Genomic DNA, 9104 nt, shown 5'->3' with positions numbered 1-9104 from the left:
TTGGGATTTCTGAAGAAATCTGGGTGTAGGCAAAGTTAAGTTCTGATTCACCAGTTAGGAAAACGGCTTACAAGTACAGAGATGGAATGACCAAGAGAGAGCTCTGGATGAGCCGACCTTCGCTTCATCGAAACACCCCAGACATCTTAATCCATTTTCATGACCTGGAAGCTGAAGCTGATTCAAACACCTGAAAGCCTGAACAACATGGAAGACAACAGCGAGGAGAATGCGAACAGAATACAACTGAAACGTACAAGTTCTTTCTCTCTGTACTTGTAAAATTGTCAAATAAAATTTGTCAAATGAAGAAATTTGCTCAGCACGTTGAGATCATTTTCAACAGCACATTCAGACTAAATAATACCATTAGACCTGGTCATCTTGATCTCATTGGTTGTATTCATGTGTTACCTGTCTCAGGGCCAGGGGTACATTCCTTAGAGGAAGTGAAAAAAGTTTTAAACACTATAAAAAACATTTTGTATGTAATACATACATTAATTTATATCAACACATTAAGCCAAAACAAAGTATTTGCTCAATTCCAATAACAGCATTAAAAATACCAAATTATCTTAAACAAAAAAAATCTTCTTTTAGCAAAATTTACTAATACTATTAGTTAAACCAACACAAAAGAATTAGTGTTTCATTCTTTAACCTTTTATAGTTCAATTAGGTCAGGATTTATTTGTTATTTGCACAACATGTCATGACCTGTGGTGAGGCTCGGGTAATTACTCTATGGCAGGATAACACTAATACTAACTACAAAGGACAACTTTGTATTCTTATGGAAGTTCTTATGAAACTCTATACTACTGTTGTATACTTGTATTTCTGTGCAGAGAAGAAGAAAAGAAAATGTATATTCTTTAAATTAATGGTCAATCTAGGCAGTTGCAGTCTCATTATTTCTGTTTTTACAGGATTCCATCATTTTAACCTGACATCAACTTAACATCAAGCTAATTGAAGCAACTTAAATTTGTAAACTAATTTTGCAACACTTCAACTATATTTATTTATACATTCCACAGTTCATCCTATCCCTTTGTGATATTTCTAAGTTTCTAAAATGATTCATTGTTTGAAAATGATTCAAAGTTTTTTTGGAGATCAACTACAGAGACTATTCTACTACTACATGTCAAATGGACCCATTTATTATGAAAACAAAACAATTACACCATTTATTCCCAATAAACTACAAATACCAACTGATACTCCATGCATTATAAAAATAATGAATGATAAAGAAGTCATTATTAGTGGTTTAGGGGCCTACTACGGAGACGGGTGGGTCCTTACCGCACATCATGTTCTAAAAGAACAGTATAATTCAACCATACTTGTTCTCTTTCCCACCAAAAAAGGTTTGGTAGCTTATGAAGCCCAATTCAGTAAATCAGGCCTTTCTTAAACTGCGGATCAGGCCTTTCTTAAACGGATTACAAAACCAGATAGGAAACGTTCATGAAGATGATCATGTATATTTTTATACATTAACAGACTCTAGACATTTTCAAAAGCAGGAATGTAGAGTCATTCGCCTAAATCCAAATAGGGAGCCTCATATGAGTGAGGCCGAATTCATATTGTCTAAAGCAGGTAGATATGGGGACAGTGGCTCCCCTGTTTTCTGCAATGGAAAATTAATTGGTGTTTATCGTGGATCCTTCAGTACTGATAGTCCTAGTATGGAGTATGGGTGTGGTGCAGAAGTATATGCTCCTAAGGACCTCTTTTAATTCCCTGCTGGAAAAATAACCCTTAGACAAATTAGATTTTCTAAGACTAGAGAATGATCAGCATGGATGAATTTCTCAAGTTCACAATATGGAACAAAGATTTTGGCATTTAATGCAGAACCGCGGCTTTTTATAGCTGTGCTCAGCTCAACATACGAATAATGACGGGCAGCATGCTGATTTGGCAAAGAGATGGCTTGCAAGTACAGCGATAGGAGCCTGCAAGTATGCGCTACGACCCCAGATTACTTAACCCACCTCTGTGATCTTGAAGCTAAAGGCTTGAGGCTGAACACCTGCATGCCTGGACTACGTAGAAGACAAGACAATGATGACAGAACGCTTGCAGTCTCTTTACATTTTCTGTACTTATAGACAAATTGATTTGTCAAATAAAGACATCTGCTCAACACGTTGTAATTATTGTCTACAGCACACTCAGGCTTCACTGATACTGATTAGACCTGGTTGTCTTGGTTGTGTCGGTAGTACATCCGTAGGCACAGTACAAACCACGTTTCCTCTCAGCAGAAGTGAAAGCAGACACAGATGTAAGCTAAAGAGAAGATCCGGCTTCAGCTTCAGTTGTTGAACATGTACTTAAAAACTGTATTTAAAAGAAAATAGATATACCAATTACTGTGAAACTGCTTAACTCCAATAACCAGGCATTAACAATCTTAAAATTAAAAATAATCACCAAAACTATCACTTAAACAAATACAACAGAGTTAGTGTTTCTTCTAAATGTCTTTAACACATGTATAACGTATATATTTGAAAATCCACTAGTCTGCAATTACATTCAGAGTCTTGGTACAGTAAAGTTGGTACACCAGCTTTTTGAAAACAGTACCATTACATATGTGTTGATGATGATACTGTTGATTCTGATGATACTGGTTTGCTAGGCTTCAATTAGCGCTCACTGCTGTGCATCAGGTTGTCACATTTCCGGGTCGCCATGTTTCCAGTTCAGTTGAAGCAAATATCTGAGTCAGCTTTGAAGGTGTTCTGTTATGTCCCAATCTATGCTACAAAGCCACAAATCACAAATCTGTAACCACCACACTTGTGGCCTCACCAGTTCTCGGTTGAGCACAACATCATGACTGACTAACACGTGCCAGTGAATTTGGGTCATCTTGCTGCACAGCTCGTTTAAGATCTATTCAGAAACGTCCTATAATGTTTAGATTAAGCTCCAAAAGCTCCAGTTTATGGCTCTCCAGATAGCCCATGCTGGATTTGAGATGCCATGTTCCTCGAGATAGTTGCAGATAGTTTGACATTTGCATCCAGGATTTGCTGGTGCTTTGTGGAATTCATTGGTCCTCCACTTGTGCAATACTGCCAGTGCAACTGGTGGCAAGACAACCCCAAATCATGATAGATCCCCCAACGGCTTCACAGTTGGCAAGGTGTGCCTTTGTCTGGCCTTTGTTAGATGTTCTGTAGCAGACTTTAAACGCTGAGTTTGGGACAAATGTAGGTTTTCTTGTTGTGATGCTTTCTTTTAGATTATTTTTTGTAAGGAGCTCTGCACAGTGGCAGGTGCACCGCCCACTTGACTCAACTTGCATGCAGGTTACTGGCAGGATTTTGGGGGTACTTAAGTACATTAGTTACAATTGGTTACTCTGTGCCTTTGCCATGCTTTAACTTGTGTGTAGGCTGTGTACTACTTCTTATACATATTCTATATATATACAGTGGAGGAAATAAGTATTTGACCCTCCACTGACTTTAAAAGTTTTAATACAAAAAAATAAATGAAACGTCTCATAATTTTATGCCAGTTTTATTTTAACTGTGACACATAGAATATCAAAAGAAAAACTGAGAAAATTACATGAAATGAGAAATAAAAATTAACTTGAATTTCATTGAAGAAAATAAGTATTTGACCCCCTAGTAAAACATAATTTAATACTTGGTGGCAAAACCCTTGTTGGCAAGCACAGCAGTCAGATGTTTCTTGTAGTTTTTTATAAGGTTTGAACACACTTCAGGAGTAATTTTGGCCCACTCCTCTCTGCAGATCATCTCGTGCATTTGGAAACGCGAAGCTTCAGCTCTCTCCACAGATTTTCTATGGGATTGAGGTCAGGAGACTGGCTAGGCCATTCCATGACCTTGATATGTTCCTATGAAGCCACTCCTTTGTTTCTTTGGCTGTATGTTTTGGGTCGTTGTCATGCTGGAAGACCCATCTATGACCCATTTTCAGTGCCCTGACAGAGGCAAGGAGGTTGTCACCCAGGATTTTGCGGTACATGGCCCCGTTCATCTTCCTGTCGATGCAGTGAAGTTGGCCTGTGCCCTTAAAAGAAAAACACCCCCAAAACATAATATCCAATATCCACCACCATGCTTGACGGTGGGGATGGTGTTCTTAGGGTCATATTCTGTATTGTTCTTCCTCCAAACACGTCGAGTTGAGTTGAGGCCAAAGAGCTCAATTTTGGTATCTTCTGACCACAGCACCTTCTCCCAGTCTCTCTCCGAGTCATTAATATCTAAATTGGTGAACTTGAGGCGTGAGACATGAGCCTGGGTTTTTTTTGGAGACTGTGGTCCCAGCTGCCTTGAGATCATTAACCAGCTCCTCCCATGTAGTTCTTGGCTGATTTTTAACCTTTCTCATGATCAATGAGACTCCACGAGGTGATTTCTTGCATGGAGTAATAATACAGTTACTTAAGAAATGATGGCATCACTCAGGATCCAAGTTCAGGGAATCAGTGATATTCCCTTAATACTAAGCTGTGACCTGCTTTCATTTCTCTTTAGACAACAAAGACATTTTCCTTTCAGTGTTTATGAAGTTTCCCACGCTGTCTCCCTCCTGCAGTGCTACACTACACCCTACATAAAGCTGGCTATTCAATGGTAAGATTTAAACATAGCTAAACATTTAGGGTCTGTGCTTTAAATCCATATGAGGCAAGTCTAGTCCTAGTGAACTGAGTTAGCACTGATGCTAAACAGCCTATTAGCCTAATATCACTTACTTATTAGCCGTCCACAGGGTGAAAAATGTTGTGCCTCCTCAGTCATTTATTTTGCCCCTTGTGTAATTAACCCGGCAGGCAGCTGGGTGTGGTTACAACTAAGCCTCCCAGGAGGAAGTCCATTTGCCCCAGTGGGGAACCTTCTGAGCCTGCTAGGTCTTCAAAGAAGGCCTAATGATTTCTGAGAATTGAAAAAAGACCTGTCTGTAATCTTGGTTCAGTTGAATTCAGCATGCTTGCTTTAAACTAGTAGTAAACGTATTTAACTGATCTCATAGGATTAGGATTGTCATACAGCTGGGTTTTTCTGAGGCCTGAACTGAAGGCCTGGCTCCAGTTCTGTTTGACACAGTCTCTTCCCTGCTGAAAAGTCCAGCCTCAAGACCAGTTTCTGCTGCTTGTCTTTGATTGTCAGTGTGGTTGAAAATCTGATCATCCAGGTGAAAACATACCCCACGCTCGTCAACCAGCTGGTTAAGCTATTTACCAGTACGGCATATGAGCATGACAAACGTAACCAAGCTGGTCATCACACAGGTTATACTGGTCGACTAGATTGGTCAGCTCAGTCATGCTGGTTGACCAGCTAAGCCATCACATACCAACATACCCTATGCTGGTCATGAGCTGAACTGGTCAACAGGCAGTGGTGGCTCAGCGGTTAGAGCTCTGGCCTATTGATGACAGGGTTGTGGGTCTGATTTCTGGGCTCGGCAAGCTGCCACTATTGGGCCCTTGAGCAAAGCCCCTCTCTCTTTCTTGTCTCCGGGTGCTGGAGTTGTCTGCCCACTGCTTTGGGTGTGTGTGCGCACTGCCCCTAGTTCACTAGTGTGTGTGTGTGTGTGTGTGTTCATTACCACAGATGGGTAAAATGCAGAGGTCACATTTCGCTGTACACAGTACAGCGACAAATACGTGCACCTTCACCAGACATGGTCAGGCATGGTCATGCTGGTCAAGCACATTGACCAGCTTGGTCATACCAGTCTGTTCAGTCTGACCTGCTGGTTTACACTAATTACACTAAGTATTTATAGGTATTTATGTTGTAAAGCTCATCTGCTTACTAAATCATTTGAAGTTGCAACTTGCACCTGTCAGTATACAGACAGTAGGTGCTGGAAAGGAGATGGTTGCTTGTATAAAAGAATTACTTTATATTATTATTATTATTATTATTATTATTATTATAAGGTATTCAACATCCCTGCTGTATTCTGAAGCAGCCCGGCTCTGATGGTAGGGCGCTCGACAAAAGATAAGGTCCTTACAACACCAGTTCCACGTGTTACAGGGGGAGGTGAGCCAACACACCTCTTTAGAAGACATACACCCAAGAGTAAAGAGGGTGAGCAGTCATTTAGAACTTCTCTATGTTCTTGTCAGGACAAGCAGTGATCCAGCGTATTAAAGATGTTGGCTTAACCATAAACCCTGCCAAGTGTTTCTTGCAAAGCATGTAGTTTATGTTTTAGGAAATAGTCTCATCAAGCCACAAATACAAAAAATTCTGAGCCATTCATTAAAGCCGTTTTTTTGGGGTCTTGCTGGATGGTATAAGCATTTCATTCCACATATTGTTAAAAAAGAAGCATGATGGATGCTTGTACACATTTATTGATCTTTTTCAAATATTTTTATTAATTATTAAAAGGTATTTCCCTTAAGTATAACTGTATGTTGTAGCAGCTTGGCTCTGATGGTTTTTACTTTAAAGACTGGTTGTGAAACACCATTGACACGAAGGAGAAGAAGAGATCTTTGCAGGGCAGGTTGAGCATAGCGTTAGATGAAAGAGCTTCGTGGTCATGTGGTTTCCCACTGAAGAAGGTTCTCTGGTCCACAAAGCTGAATACAAAATACTGCACAACCTTGTTAAGTCTTGGAAATACTGATCCACTGGGTAACGGTGTAAGGGGTGGCTCTAGGGCAAGGCCTCCCCCTGCTACCAGGGGGAGGCCTCGAGTCACCCCAGCCAGTGATTGAGCCCAATTCCCTACACCTGGGCAGTAGGTTATATAGGCACACAGATCCAGTTGCCCTGGCTGCTGGATCTTTTGACTCTGGTGGTGTGTGTGTCTGTGTGTCTGTGAAGTCTCGAGTGGAAGGCTGAGTGTGTATATAAACAAAGGCTGAAGCAAGAGCTTCCGGTGGTGAGAGAGGTCGAGCGCTGGACGGACCAATCAGTGGCCACGCTGCAGGACGCTCTTGATGACGCGGACTGGGACATGTTCCGGCGCAGCTCCGATGACGTCAACATGTTTACGGAAGCGGTCGTGGGTTTTATCGGGAAAGTAGCGGACGACACCGTCCAGAAATCTACAATCAAAACATTTCCCAATCAGAAGCCCTGGGTGGATAAAAGCATCCGGGAGGCTCTGAATGCCCGCACTGCTGCCTACAACACGGGACTGATCAGCGGAGATATGCAGGAATACAAGTCTGCGTCATATGGAGTAAGGAAGGCGGTAAAGGAGGCGAAGCAGCGCTACGGGAGGAAACTAGAGTCCCAGTTCCAGCAAAACGACTCTAGGAGCCTGTGGCAGGGACTGAGAACAATAACGGACTATAGGAGCCCACCCTGTGGACTGGGAAGTGCAGACTTATCTCTGGCGAACGAGCTAAACACCTTTTATGCTCGCTTTGATGCTGCAGCCGGCAACGTTAACTACAGTGACACCGGCACAGCTGATATAGAGGAGCACGTCAGAGAACAAAGAGCCTTCACCATCACAGAGAGAGATGTACGGCGGGTGTTCAGAAGAGTGAATACCAGGAAGGCTGCGGGACCCGATGGCATCTGTGGTCGAGTCCTAAAAGCCTGTGCAGATCAGCTAGCCCCGGTATTCACGGACATCTTCAATCTCTCACTGACGCAGGGGATTGTTCCATCGTGCTTCAAACAGTCCATCATCGTTCCTGTCCCGAAGAAACCACAGCCAGCCTGCCTCAACGACTACCGCCCAGTCGCCCTCACATCAGTCGTGATGAAGTGCTTCGAGAAGCTGGTGAGAGACTTCATCACATCCACGCTGCCCGACACCCTGGACCCGTTTCAGTTTGCATACCGTCCAAACCGTTCCACAGATGATGCCATCGCTCACCTTCTCCACACATCGATGACACATCTGGATGCTGGGAGGGGTAATTATGTTAAAATGCTGTTTGTGGACTACAGTTCAGCATTTAACACTATTATTCCCTCAAGACTCACCACAAAGCTGGAAGATCTAGGTCTCCACCCATCCATCTGTGACTGGATCTCCAACTTCCTGACTAACAGACCACAAGCTGTTCGGGTAGGCAAGCATGTCTCACCCACCCTCACCCTCAGTACCGGAGCCCCTCAGGGCTGTGTCCTTAGCCCTCTGCTGTACTCGCTGTACACCTCAGACTGCAAAGCCACTTCCAGCTCCACCAACATCATTAAGTTTGCTGATGACACAGTTGTGGTGGGCCTGATCTCAGGAAATAACGAGAAGGCCTACCTGGAAGAGATTAGAACCCTGGAGAACTGGTGCCAGGATAATAATCTCCAGCTAAATGCCAGCAAAACGAAGGAGCTGATTGTGGACTTTAGCAGGAAACAGCAGAGGAGCTACCAACCTGTCCACATCAGTGGAACGGCGGTGGATAGGGTAGGAAGCTTCAAATACCTTGGAGTGACCATCTCTCAGGACCTGTCATGGAGTTGCCACATCAACACCATAACGAAGAAGGCTCGTCAGCGCCTATACCACCTGAGACGACTGAGGGACTTCAGACTGCCCTCCAAGGTACTACGATCCTTCTACTCCTGCACCATCGAGAGCATCCTCACGGGGAACATCACAGTCTGGTTTGGGAACAGCACCAAGCAGGACAGGCAAGCGCTACGACGAGTGAGACGTTCAGCAGAGCGAATCACTAGGATGGAGTTTCCTGACCTGCAGTCCATCTACAAGAAGCGGTGTTGGACCAAGGCCAAGAAGATTGTGAAGGACCCCAGTCATCCCAACAATGGACTGTTCTCTCTGTTGCCCTCGGGGAAACGCTTAAGAACCCTGAAGGCTAACACAGAGAGAATGAGGAGGAGCTTCTTTCCACAAGCCATCCGTGCCTTGAATGGGGACAGGGACTTAGGACACTAAATCAAAGTATCTACATACACAAACTGGACCCTCACTCACTACAATACACAACCATGGCTCACGGAAAACACACTACGGACAACAATGAAAATATTTCTTTTAACTCACACATACAGATAAATATGTACATATGTATATGTATGTATATATACACACACACACACACAGACACGCACTATTTCATCTCTGTATATATATTTGTATAT

The sequence above is a fragment of the Salminus brasiliensis genome, chromosome 2 (assembly GCF_030463535.1).
Source record: "Salminus brasiliensis chromosome 2, fSalBra1.hap2, whole genome shotgun sequence".
NCBI lineage: Eukaryota > Metazoa > Chordata > Actinopteri > Characiformes > Bryconidae > Salminus > Salminus brasiliensis.
This window is presented reverse-complemented; position numbering follows the sequence as displayed.